At 38.7% G+C, this 13517-nt stretch overlaps 1 non-coding gene across 1 annotated transcript; it reads left to right on the top strand.

Annotated features, from left to right (window-relative positions):
- Positions 1 to 9133: 9133 nt before the first annotated feature.
- Positions 9134 to 9239, top strand: LOC121978834. The gene has a single exon (XR_006111175.1). It is a non-coding gene; the product is annotated as a small nucleolar RNA R71 (small nucleolar RNA).
- Positions 9240 to 13517: the final 4278 nt, after the last annotated feature.

Raw genomic sequence — 13517 nt, 5'->3', positions numbered from 1 at the left:
GAAGTACGAAAATGCATAGATCAAGCATGCTTAAAGTATGTGAATGTGCGTCAAAACATGCTAAAGAAGTGTATACAATCTACGCACATCACACCCCCAGACTTAAACCTTTGCTTGTCCTCAAGCAAAATGCTGCAATCTAAATTCATATGCTCTACAATGCTCTCATATCCCTAATGCATTCTCCTAAATCTATCAAAAAGTTTCTATTTTATTTGTTTAAATGTTCGGCTAGGAGCAAAATTCAACTAAAGCATATATATTTTTCTTTATTCATGATAGAATATTCTAGAATTTTGCTAAGGACCCTATGGGTGTTACACCTGCATACAGAAAATGTACAAAAGCAGATCTCCAAACAAAGAGAGTAAATATGCTAAAAAGGAAAGCTGGAAGTACGAAAATGCATAGATCAAGCATGCTTAAAGTATGTGAATGTGCGTCAAAACATGCTAAAGAAGTGTATACAATCTACGCACATCACACCCCCAGACTTAAACCTTTGCTTGTCCTCAAGCAAAATACTACAATCTAAATTCATATGCTCTACAATGCTCTCATATCCCTAATGCATTCTCCTAAATCTATCAAAAAGTTTCATTAGTAAGCATGATCATGAAAACAAGTTAAGTTTGGCTCAAGCATAAGTATCATGTGCACAATGCAAAAACAACTCAAAACTCTTCAAGTTTCAATCTATGTCTTAGTCAAGTCGTCATCAAGTTTGAATTCCTAATGTTTCCGGTGATAGACAAGTAACCAGTGATAGGCACTTACTTGCCACACACTTGGTTCATATTTCTCAATCAACCTAAGGTCTCAAAGGCGTGCTCAATCTCAAGAGAAGCTAGCAGTCATTTCCCCAGTAACCTAACTCGGTCTCAAAGGGGTGACTTGCTAGATTCTACTCACAACAACTGTTTTTTATATCCCTTATTCACTTTTTTTCTTTGCTTTTTTTTCACATTTTTTTTTCTTAAGTATTTGCATTGTGCAAATCTTATTTCACAATTGTACTACAAATGTTGGGATATTTTGATTTTTCCAAATGAGCTTACATGATTTGAGCCTCATCCAGTAACCAAAATGAAGTTTGAGAAATCACCATGGAAACCAAGTACTAAACAAACAAGATGAATCATATGTAACGCCCGCCCTCCCACTGCTTAAGGAGGGACGAGGTTACTTACTTACATACGTGCATACATATAAAATCATGGCAGCGGAAACAGTTATTTAATTTTTTTTTCTACACTAACCATCATGCTTGTCATACTGAACATGTAGACTTACTAGTATTCATGCATACAACTTAATTAATACCAACTACTTGAAACATAATTCATGATATCATAAGCATACTAGCATGAAACATGAAGAACATAAGTGCATAACTATCCATACTAGTTAAAGTACTATCAAAGCATAAAGATAACACATGGTTCATATGCAAACTTAGAACTTAAAAACATATAGCAGTTTTCTTCCACCGTGCCATTGCCACACACACTCTTGCCCTTCCTGCTGCTCCTCTTAGTTTAGTCATTCCTTTCCTTTTTCTGCAGTACAAGGAAACATAAAAACTATAAGCTCATAGGCTTAGTAAGTCCTTTTCCTACTCACAAAAACCATGATTCATGCATGAACATAAAGTGATAACATGTTTATTTGGTAAATCATAACATAACATGTGAGAGCATAACATAAAGTCATATCATATCATGTGAGAGCATAAACATAAAGTCATATCATATCATGTGAGAGCATAAACATAAAGTCATATCATATCATGTGAGAACATAAACATAAAGTAGTAACATGATCATATAAACATCATAGACATATCTCAAGAGCATCTTTAAGAAGCATAAAGGAAAACATATAACATGAACTTGTAGATGCAAGATGTTCTTTTGAAAACATGTATCATGAAATGAGTATATGCAAGATTTTCTTTTGAAAACATATATCATATACATACTTTAACATAATCTAAACATGAGGGCCCGGCTTGTACCACATACATACATAAATGCGCGCATCCTAAATAGATCCAAGGTAGCTAATCTTGAACCTACTAGGAACTAGGCCCGTTTCATAGACCATCAACCTAGGGGCAACTTAGGAGCTCATCCCTTTTACTAGGCCCGTTTCATAGACCATCGACCTAGGGGCGCTTGTGGAGCCCACCCTTGGTACAAGCCATACAAAGTAAAATAGCATGTCATATCATGTCATATCATAACATATCATGTTCTTGTCATTTCATAACATTTCATGTTCTTGTCATATCATGAAGAGTGCTCTTGATCCCAACTTAAGGGAAGCATCTCTTAGGCTTTTCATCTTACATAAGTCTTGCATAAACATAGCATGATGGCACCAAGTGCACATAACATATAGCATATCATAAAAACAGAACATGATAACATGAAGTGCACATTATATAGCATCTCATAAAAAACATAACATGATAACATGAAGTGCACATATCAATTAGCATGGTGACATAAAAATTCATATCATATCATAAGAGTCAACATCATGTATGATTAAGGTTTTGAAACTTCTTACAAGCCCTAAATCATGCTTGGCCGAAACATATAAACATACATCATGGGTTTTCAAACAACATGGATACATGAAATCAACTACCTAAGTCTTCATAATCATTAATCATAGCATGTAAGACCTTAGGAACCCTAGGTAGCTTCTTAACCTCATTCTTCTTATCTTGGCCGAAACATGAAGGCATGTTTTAAATTTTTCCCTTAATCAATTTAAAGCATGAAACTTTGGCAACCTACATAGCATAGCAAGTGAGTCCTTTGGTAACCATAAGTGAGGTTCTAACTCTAATATTCAACCTTGGCCGAAACCTCAAGGTGGTATTTCTAGGTTTTTCATGCAACATAATCCATGGAAATTTAACCTAACATTGCATAGGAAATCATACATCATGAGGAAGCATAAAACAAGTATAGTTTAGGTCTACAACTTTCTCTAAGCCTCTAATTCAACCTTGGCCGAAACCTAAAGGTAAGGTTTCTAGGTTTTTCATGCAACTTAAGACATGGAAATTCAATCTAACATTGTATAGAAAATCATACATCATGAGGAAGCATAAACAAGCATGGTTAGATTTCAAAACCTTGCCCTAGACCTTGTATTCATCCTTGGCTGAAACCTAAGGTAAGACTCTAGGTTTTGTTTATACATCATGTAGCATGAAAAATTAACTAACAACATGTAATAGATCATGTATCATGAAGGAGCATAAACAAGCATGTTTAGGTTTCAAAATTTTGCTCTAAACCTTATGCTCCATCTTGGCCGAAACCTAAGGTAAGGTTCTAGGTTTTGTTTACACAACATGTAGCATGAAAAATTAACTAACAACATGTAATAGATCATGTATCATGAAGGAGCATAAACAAGCATGTTTAGGTTTCAATACTTTACTCTAAACCTTATGTCCCATCTTGGCCGAAACCTAAGGTAAGGTTCTAGGTTTTGTTTATACAACTTGTAGCATGAAAACTTAACTAACAACATATAATAGATCATGTATCATGAAAGAGCATAAACAAGCATGTTTAGGTTTCAATACTTTGCTCTAAACCTTATGTTCCATCTTGGCCGAAACCTAAGGTAAGGTTCTAGGTTTTGTTTATACAACATGTAGCATGAAAACTTAACTAACAACAAATAATAGATCATGTATCATGAAGGAGCATAAACAAGCATGTTTAGGTTTCAATACTTTGCTCTAAACCTTATGTTCCATCTTGGCCGAAATAAGGTAAGGTTCTAGGTTTTGTTTATACAACTTGTAGCATGAAAACTTAACTAACAACATATAATAGATCATGTATCATGAAGGAGCATAAACAAGCATGTTTAGGTTTCAAAACATTTCCTTAAACCTTATGTTCATCCTTGGCCGAAACCTCAAGAGTGAGGTTCTAGACCTTTTGTTACAACATGAAGCATAAATTGTAAACTTGATAACCATAAGTGACCACAACTCCTTATCTTGGCCGAAACTTGCAAGGAAATTCCTAAGTTTTTTTTTCAACAACCTTTAAACATAAAGCGTACGAAAACTATTGTACTGCAGGTGAGGGGATACTTACATCTCTCGCTTGATTTACTAAGGGAGGTAATCTTGCTTTGTGAACTTTTCCTAGAGAGAAGCTCCTTTGCTTGGTTCGGCAATGGTGAGGAAGAAGAGGTTTGTTTGGTTTCGGTGGAGAGGAGGAGGGAGGAGGAAGAGAAGAAAATGAAATTTTCTCTTTCCTTTTCTCCTTTTATTCCAAATGAAAGGAAGAAGGAAAAATGAACTTTTCCTTCCCTTTTCTTTTGCTCATCCTAAATGAAGGGAGAAAGTAAAACTCTCTTTTCATTGTAGGAAGAGGAAGGAAACTTGGACTTCTCCTTCTTAGTGAAGAGAGCCTTCACTTTCCTTACCTTTAACCATAATTTCCCTCTTTTCCTATCAGCACACCCCTGCTGGGGCTACTGGTTATAACATGGAACCACTTACTAAGAGGTCCAAGGTTCAATCCTTGGTCATACCTCTTTTTGGTTCTTTTTATTATATATATTTTTTTAAAGAAGAATCCACATGAAACCTATTTAATCATGCATAAATTCATGAAAAATTTCTAGGGATCCTATGGGTGTTACATCATGATTATTTCAATGATATCAATCATTCAAGCATCAAGTATAGGTGTAGTGAAAAAAAGATCCTTAAGGTCAAGCCAAAACTAAAACTCATCTCCATAAGATACTTAGCTTATTTCATGCTATCTAAGATAGAGAAAAGAGGTATAATAAGCATACTACTAGCATCATTTGAGCATCATGAATCTAGATAATAAACGTGCTAACATTTAATCTTGAAGACAATAATGCATATAAGTGAAGTTTTGATGTTCTCAAGATGTATGCCACAAGATTTCAAAAGATAGTCAAGTGACTATCAAAACAAGCAATCAAAGCAAGACAATCAAAATAAAATGCAGAGCAAAAACAACTAACATACAGAAAACAAGCAAAAATTGAAAACTAGAATGAAAAAAGAAAAATCAGGTTTGACACCCCCCAGACTTAAACTTTTCATCGATCCGATGAAATCAATATGGTTGAGGAGGTGGAGGTGGAGGTGGAGGTGGAGGTGGAGGAGGACGAGGAAAAGGATGCCTACGACGTGGTTGGCCAATGGGAAAATTAGGGAAACCAGGAGTTTCACTCAGGATTATATGATACTCGAACAAAGCATCTACTTGTTGGCTAGTGACACTCATGCTTTACATAAAATCTCTCATTCTAGCTTGATCCGTATCATAATCCTGGACAAATTCAGCCACTTGACCTTGAAAATTCCTCGTGGATTGAAAGGGCTCTTGTACTTCTCTAAACTGATTATCTGATAAAGAGAAGCGACCTTCCAACATCCTTCGTTGGGCATCATGCTTCTCATGAAGCGATTCTAGAGAAGTACAAAAATCAGAAAAGTCAAATCTGGAGGGATCCGTACCATAGGCAAAAGAATGTCTAGCAGGATTCGGGTGACCGGATGGCTGCGGTCATCCAGATGTCGAAGGCTCAATGTGTGGCTCTGTGTCTCCATATATGGAGGGGACATTCTCGGGGTCTACATCAGTGTTTACCCAATTAGCTGGGTTACGAATGGAAGTTCGTTCGGGACAAGGAAGAGGTAGAGGAAAACCATTCCTCCTAGGAAATGTGAAACCGTTCTCATCCTGAATAATCATTTTCATGGCAAGACATGCATCCATGTCGATCATATCATTGCCATGAATAACCTCCAACCCATCTAAATCAAGTTCCAAGTTAATTGCTACTTGAGTAATCAAACCACCAAGAACTATTGATCCCGAAGATGCCCTCGCAGTTCTCACTAAGGTTTGCAAGAAATGAAAACCGGAATCAAAATCAACCTTATGTAGCATAGCCCATAGAGAATACAGTTCTACCTTTTTGACGACTCCATCACTTTCCCCCCTACCAAAAATAGTTTTGCTCATGATTCTATATAGATATCTAAAAACAGGGTTTTGCATGTGAGAAGCCTTGGCTCTAGAGGGCTCATAAGGGTGATTTAATCCGGTGATTGAATTCCAAAAATGATTCCAATTAAATCTAGAATCAAACCTTCGAGAGCTACCGGAAGACAATCCAAAACAAGTGTTAAAGTCACTAAATGTCCATTGAAAGTCTTGATTCATCAACCTAAAAGTTATCTTGCCAACAAAATCATCTTCATTGGCAAAATGGACATCTAGAGAACTTAGAAACTCCAAAACAAGTCGAGGATAAGTTGGTAGATGTGAGTACAACATATCACTCCAATCTAGGAACCCTATCATCCAATCTATATCATCCCTAATTCCTACCATGTCAAGGATAGTTGGGTCCATATATCTTGTACACACAATCTTTCTATTGACAAGAATTGCAAATCTAGTTATATGATCATCATTTCTAAATACAATATTGAATTCATTGTCGTTACCTTCGTAGCGTGATGTCCTCTTTCCTTTACCTTTGACTGGTTGTTTCCCTTTATCCTTGCTCGGCTCCTTCCCCTTGTCTCCACTTGATCCACCACCTCCCTTGCGTAGTTTCTTCAAAAGATTTGACATAATGTCAAGTTTGAGTGTGGAAAGGTACTGTTTAAAGTTGGAGGAACTAGATCTTGAAGAAATAGGTCTCGAAGAACAAGGTCTTTGGTTAGGGAAATGGAGATATTAGATCTAGGAGAAGAGAAGAATCTAGATCTAGGTGAAGTTTGTGGAGAAGAAAGGGTTTAAGATTTAGATCTGAAAAGGTTTAGGAGAAAAGTTGAGGAAGAGAGCAATTTTAGAGAGAAAAGGGTGTTGAGATGAGGTGGGTGTGGGGGGGGACGAGTCGTGTAGATCTACATGGCCCCCGCCTTCTCCTTCTCGGGTTGAGTCACATGGCCGTGCCAATTGGCACGGGCATATACTTCTTCCTCTCGGGTGTCCACACACGGTCATGTCTGGGACACGGCATCAACAGCCTCCTTCTCTGGAATTAGCACACGGTCGTGTCAGATGGCACGGCTAGTGCATGCTTCAGCACTGGTTCCTTCACATGGCCGTGTGTGAGACACGGCTGAGAAGTTCCCCTCCTCTGGATTCTTCACACGGCCGTGTCTGGGACACGACCATCCACCTTTGCTTCTCTGGAGACTCCTCATGGCCGTGTCATGTAAACACGGCCCAAGCATCTCCCCTCTCTGCACCATGAGCCTGGCCGTGTACAACACATGGCCATGCTCTGTTTTGCTCCAATTGATGATTTTTCTCCCTTCTAGCTCTCCCAACACTTCCATGCCCATGAAGAAGTCATGGTCAGCTCATGGAAGTGAAATTTCAACCTAAAAACAAAGTAAAAATACTACTAATGAACAACAAAAACATGGAATGAAAACCCTTGGGTTACCTCCCAAGAAGCGCTTGTTTAAGGTCTTTAGCTCGACCAATCATTAGATTCATCTAAATCTTGCTCTTGGAGGGGTAAGATATTTCAACACCCTCCTACCAAGGGCTCTTATTATGGAGGGAGCTTTCAATATAGGAGTTAAAAAAAATGAAGTATCGCTCTCTCCATCTTCGTCTTCTTTAAAGTTCTTTCGGGTGGTCGAAGACGGTTCAGATTGAGCTTCCAATTATTAGCCCAAGTGAAATCTGCACATGCAAAGAAAATACAAATCTCCCACAAACATATTAGATAAGATAGAGTCATAACCATTTTAAGATAAGCAGAATAAGAAATAAAAACTGAATCACATCCAATAAAGTCAATAATAGGTACCTCAATAAAATTTTCCAAAAGATCACAAGAAATACTAACCTTGCTTTGCTGAGAAATACCTGATATTTCTAAACATGTGGATGTGATTTCCTTTGAATCAAATGATGGTTCTGGCTCTGGCTCAGGTGTTGGCGATATCAAAGATGGTGATTCTTGAGACTCTGCTATATCTACATGAGTCCCTACATATTGTTCCACAACATGGTCAATTCTTACAACCTCTAAGGGTTGTATGAACAAAGGTGGTGATCCTTGAGATGCTGCTTCCACAACACAGTTCCCTACACATTTTTCCATATCATCATTATCAACACAAACATCAAAAAATAAACCAACATCTATGTCCTCAATAGGAGAATCAATAACAAGAGGATCAATAACTTCACTTGCAGTTTTAAGTTGATCTACCACATCACATTTATCGTCTGAAAGTTCAATGTCACTATAACACCCTATAAAATTTGGAGGTAGATCTGAAAACTTATTTACCACTGCTTTATCTTCACAATCCTCATCTGAAGAGTCTTCATCTTTATACAAATTCAAAAATCGACACTCAACCTTACCAGTGTCACAGAATTTTTTAAAGTCATAGTTCTCATTGACCCCCACTAACCTTTGTGGAAAAGGAACCCTTAGTGAAGGTCTTGGGAAAGGTACTTCTAATTTTCCATATTCCCTCTTAGCTTGTGGAGAAGATTCAACTTGCTTATCTAGTGTTGGTATGATCAATCGTTGAGGGAAAGGAACTTGTGGCATTTGGGAACCTCCTGGAATAATGGAACTGAGTTCATGTGGTCTTCTATTGTTCTTCTCCTCAATTCTAAACATATCCTTCTTTAGAAATTCTTCATGATTTTTTTCAATTCTCAACCCAACATCATCACACTTGTCACTAGATCTTGTCTGCGAATGAGAGGGATCTTCTTTAAACCAATTGGAAACAATACTTTCAATCTTTGCCCCTAAATGTTTGAACTCCCCGTTCTGTGACTTATGATTTTCAAAACTCATAGATGGTTGAGTTACAATTTGTTTGATAGGATCTATAGCATTTATGGCTTGCACTTCTTGAATGTTTGAAGGAGATTTCATCCAATTTATGTTCGATCATTCATGGAGGTTCAATGTCACTTGATTAATTAATGTATATGCTTCATCTACACTTTTATCCATAAAAGAACCTCCAATTGATGAATCCAATATACTCTTTTCTGAAAAAGAAATTCCCCCATAGAATATGTGCAGAATCAATCATTTTTCAAAACCATGATGAGGACACTGTCTTTGAAGACTCTTAAATTTATCCCATGCTTCAAATAATGATTCTCCGTATGTCTGAGCAAAATTTGTTATGCATTTCCTCATATACACAGTTCTGCTTGGAGGGAAAAAATGATTCAGAAATTGCTTCTCCAATTGTTCCCAACTTGTGATGCTTTGAGGATGGAGAGAATATAACCAAGTCCTTGCTTTATCCTTGATACTAAAAGGAAATGTCATCAATCGAACTGCATCTGCTGACACTCCTTCACATTTCACCATATCACAAATCTCTAAAAATATTTCAAGATGCAGATAAGGACTTTCTGATACTTCTCCTCTAAATTTGTGACCTTGTATCATAAAAATTAACTCTGGGTCTAGTTGGAAACTTTCTGCTTCAATTTGAGGTTGCACAATGAGAGATAAAAATCTTGTAGAAAAATTTCTCATGGGCCTGCTTGACATGTTAGTGCCCATGGATATTCAAGAAAAAATTATAAAATGAAGAATCAAAGACAAGAAATAAAATGCAATATGAAAAGCAAGAAAGAAAATGCAGAAATTAAATTGCAAGAAAGAAAGTGCACAATGAAAACAAGAAAGAAAAGACAAAAGGAACAAGAAAAATGTCTAGAATAATTCATATACTAAAGATTGCAAGATATGTTTACGAAAGAAAAGAAGAAAGAAACTGGATCAAAAGAGAAAACAGAGAAAAGTTATATTAGAGTGCTAGAAATCAAGAATGCAAAGTTAGAATTAGAATTAGAATTAGAATTGCAACAAAAAAAAATTGTCAAGAATTAGAAAGATATGCAAATGATGAAAACAGAATTCTAAAGATTAGTTTCAATTATGCTAATGAAAAGAAAAGTTATGTCTACTCTAACTCAATTGATAATCCCTAATGTTATAGCGCAGTCCCAGGTAATGGCGCCAAAAACTTGTTGAACTCCGCAAGTGTACGAAAATATCGCAAGTAATATAAAAGATTACGTATCCATAGGGACTGGAATAAGCACTAAGAATATCTCAAAGCAAATTAGCTAGACAACAAATCAATAGATTAACAAGGTCTAAGTGTAACTATGAAAAGTAAACAAAAGAATGAAAGAATAGGCAACAAGAATAAAGGCAATGATAAGGGATATTCTAGGAGTTTTGGTTTCTTTGTAAGGTTCTTGAATGTAAATGATCTACCAAATCCTTTTTCTCAATTATCCATCATTTATAGAAGGTTGTCAGTTCTCTCTTGCAATAGAGAACCGACCTAGGACTGAAATCCATACCTAGATTGATCAATTAGGAATGAATCTATGTTGTCCTTACACGGGCTTGCCTGTCACGTGCGTCCCTCGAAAAATCAACATAGGAATCCATCACTCATCAACCCATCAAGATATAAAGAGTAATTCAACCTATCTATCCTACCTTCTTGAATTATCTAATTTCCCCTTCAAGATTACCCCTTAAGCGTCCTTACACGGCCATGTTCCTGTCACAAAGATCCCTCGAAAAATCGAATGAGGAGCAATCCATACAAGATCCATAAGATATTCAAGCATTCAATCAAGCATGGTAACTAAGCCCTAATCACAACAATCCACACAAGAAAGAATAGATACAAAATAGGACAAAATCATAGAAATAGGAAATTGGCATATCCACAAGAGTTTTACATCAAGATTTCCTTACAAATACTCCCTCCATCCTAGAACAAGAAATCTACTCCATAAATCGAAGAAAGAAATCCGAAAACATAAAGATTACAAGCATTCTCAATACCAGTCCAAGAAAAGGAAAGAAAGAAGGCTTATCTATGATGAAGACGGTCTTCAGATCCAATCCACATTCCCGGAGTCGAATCGGTGAAGATCTTTCCTTAGATCGCCCAGAAATCCACCCAAGAATGGAAGGAATCTCCCAAATCTTCCTTTCTCCCAAAAGGGAGAAGATCCCCTTTCAAATCAAGAAGGAAGCTTTATATAGAAAAAGGGTTTGGGCGCCACACGACCCCGAAGCACGGCCGTGTGAGGTTCACATGACCTGCTCCATTCTCCTCTCTGCCAACCTCACACGACTGTGTGAGGTACACGGCCATGGCTCTCCTCTACCAATGCCCCACTTGCACGGCCGTGTAGATCTACACGGCCTGTACTGCCTTCGCCTCTGGAAACCTTGCACGATCGTGTGATGCACACGGCCAGCACTCTCTTGCTCACTGGAAACCTCACACGGCCGTGTAGCATACACGACCGAGGCTTCTCTGGTCTCTGGAAAACTGACATGGTCGTGTGGTGTACACGGCCTAGGCTTCATTGGGCTTCAAAACTTGACACGGTCGTGTGAAGTTCACACGGCCAAGCCATCTTCTTACTCTGCTGCAACTACATGGCCTCTCATCTCCACACGGCCTGGGCAAACCCCCATGGCAGGGTCATGTGGGGTTCATGTATCATGGCTTCCTCCATCGCTTTACTAGCAGATTTGGCCTCGAACACGCATCCTTCACCAAATTCGACTCCTGCGTACAGAAAATGCACAAAAGCAAATCTCCGAACAAAGAGAGTAAATATACTAAAAAGGAAAGCTGGAAGTACGAAAATGCATAGATCAAGCATGCTTAAAGTATGTGAATGTGCATCAAAACATGCTAAAGAAGTGTATACAATCTACTCACATCAGAGTGGAAGGTGGAAAAGGAAGAATACTTGCAAAGGATAATGGAGCGGCACGAAGAAGAAGGTGAGCAGGCAAAAGCAAGAAGGAAAAGAAAGGTCGAAGGAAGTCGAAGCGATAGGGAATGACGGTGGACAACCTTTAGGGTTTTTAAATCAAAACCCTTAGGAAGCATCAGAAAGTGAGCCGGACAACTAAAATTTCATAGCACACGTTAGTCATCAGATCGATAAGCGGAAGCGATTTGGAGTCGCGTACAAAAAGCGTGTGTCATATATTATGACGAGTTAAGTTCATGGGGCACGTGTCATCTCCCTATGAATAGGCATTTATGATGGAAGTGATAGGAAAATCATGGAGGGGGATATGTGAATAGGAATGCCCTACCTTATGAAGACCATGCCTCGAGAACTGAAAATTTCATTCGGCGGCCTCGGGAAACAAAGAAGAAGACGGCAGGAAGTGTCGCTCTAAATTCAACGCCTTTACTCCTCCTCGGAATCAGAGTAAGGTTTAAATTTGACTAAAATCTTATGTATTGCACTTTGTGGTCGCAGGAGCATTAAGCTAAGTCCTCGAGCACAATCCCTTCAAGCCACAGATGTTGCTCGTCCAAATCACTTCCTGGTCAGACCTCTAGATCCATTCCTAGTCAAGTCTCCAAATCAAGTCCTGGTCAGGTCTCCCGATCAAGTCCTAGTCAGGCCTCCAGATCATCAATAACTATCCAGACCTCCAGATTCATTCCTGGTCAGACCTCCAGATCCATTCTTGGTCAGGTCTCCAGATTAAGTCTTGGTTAAGCCTCCACATCATCAATTCCTGGTCAGACCTCCAGATCCATTCCTGGTCAAGTCTCCTGATCAAGTCCTGGTTAGGCCTCCAGATCATTAATTCCTAGCCAGACCTCCAGATATGTTCCTGGTCAGACCTCCAAATCCATTCCTGGTCAGGTCTCTAGATTAAGTCCTGGTTAAGCCCCCAGATTACCTCCCGGTCAGGTTCCAGACTCTCGCCCCAGTGCGAGTTATAAGTGAGCTTGCTCTCACGCTTCCAGACTCTTGCCCCAGCGCGAGTTATAAGTGAGCTTGCTCTCGCGACCAACGACCTCTCGATCGAGATTCCAGACTCTCGCCCCAGTGTGAGTTATAAGTGAGCATGCTCTCATGACCAACCTCTCAGTCGGGATTCCAGACTCTCGCCCCAGTGCGAGTTTTAAGTGAGCTTGCTCTCACGCCTTCAGACTCTCGGCCCAACGCGAGTTATAAGTGAGCTTGCTCTCACAACCAACGACTTCTCGGTCGAGATTCCAGACTCTTGCCCCAGCGCGAGTTATAAGTGAGCATGCTCTCACGACCAACGACCTCTCAGTCGGAATTCCAAACTCTCGTCCCAGTGCGAGTTATAAGTGAGTTTGCTCTCACACCTCTAGACTCTCGCCCCAGTGTTAGTTATAAGTGAGCTTGCTCTTATTGGATCGATGAATTTCACTAGAGGGGGGTGAATAGCGATTAAAAATTTGAGAGTAAGCAGTGGAAAATAATTAAGCCAAAGCAAACACACAAATTTACTTGGTTCGGAACCTTTGGCGACTCCTACTCCAAGGCTCGCACGCAAGGGTGCCTTCGATGGGCAATCACTAATAATTTAAAAAGTTAGATTAAAAATTAAGTACAGGAATTAATTAGCGAAACAAAAGGCCG

This window comes from Zingiber officinale, chromosome 4B (assembly GCF_018446385.1).
Source record: "Zingiber officinale cultivar Zhangliang chromosome 4B, Zo_v1.1, whole genome shotgun sequence".
NCBI classification, from domain to species: Eukaryota; Viridiplantae; Streptophyta; class Magnoliopsida; order Zingiberales; family Zingiberaceae; genus Zingiber; species Zingiber officinale.
This window is presented reverse-complemented; position numbering and strand designations above follow the sequence as displayed.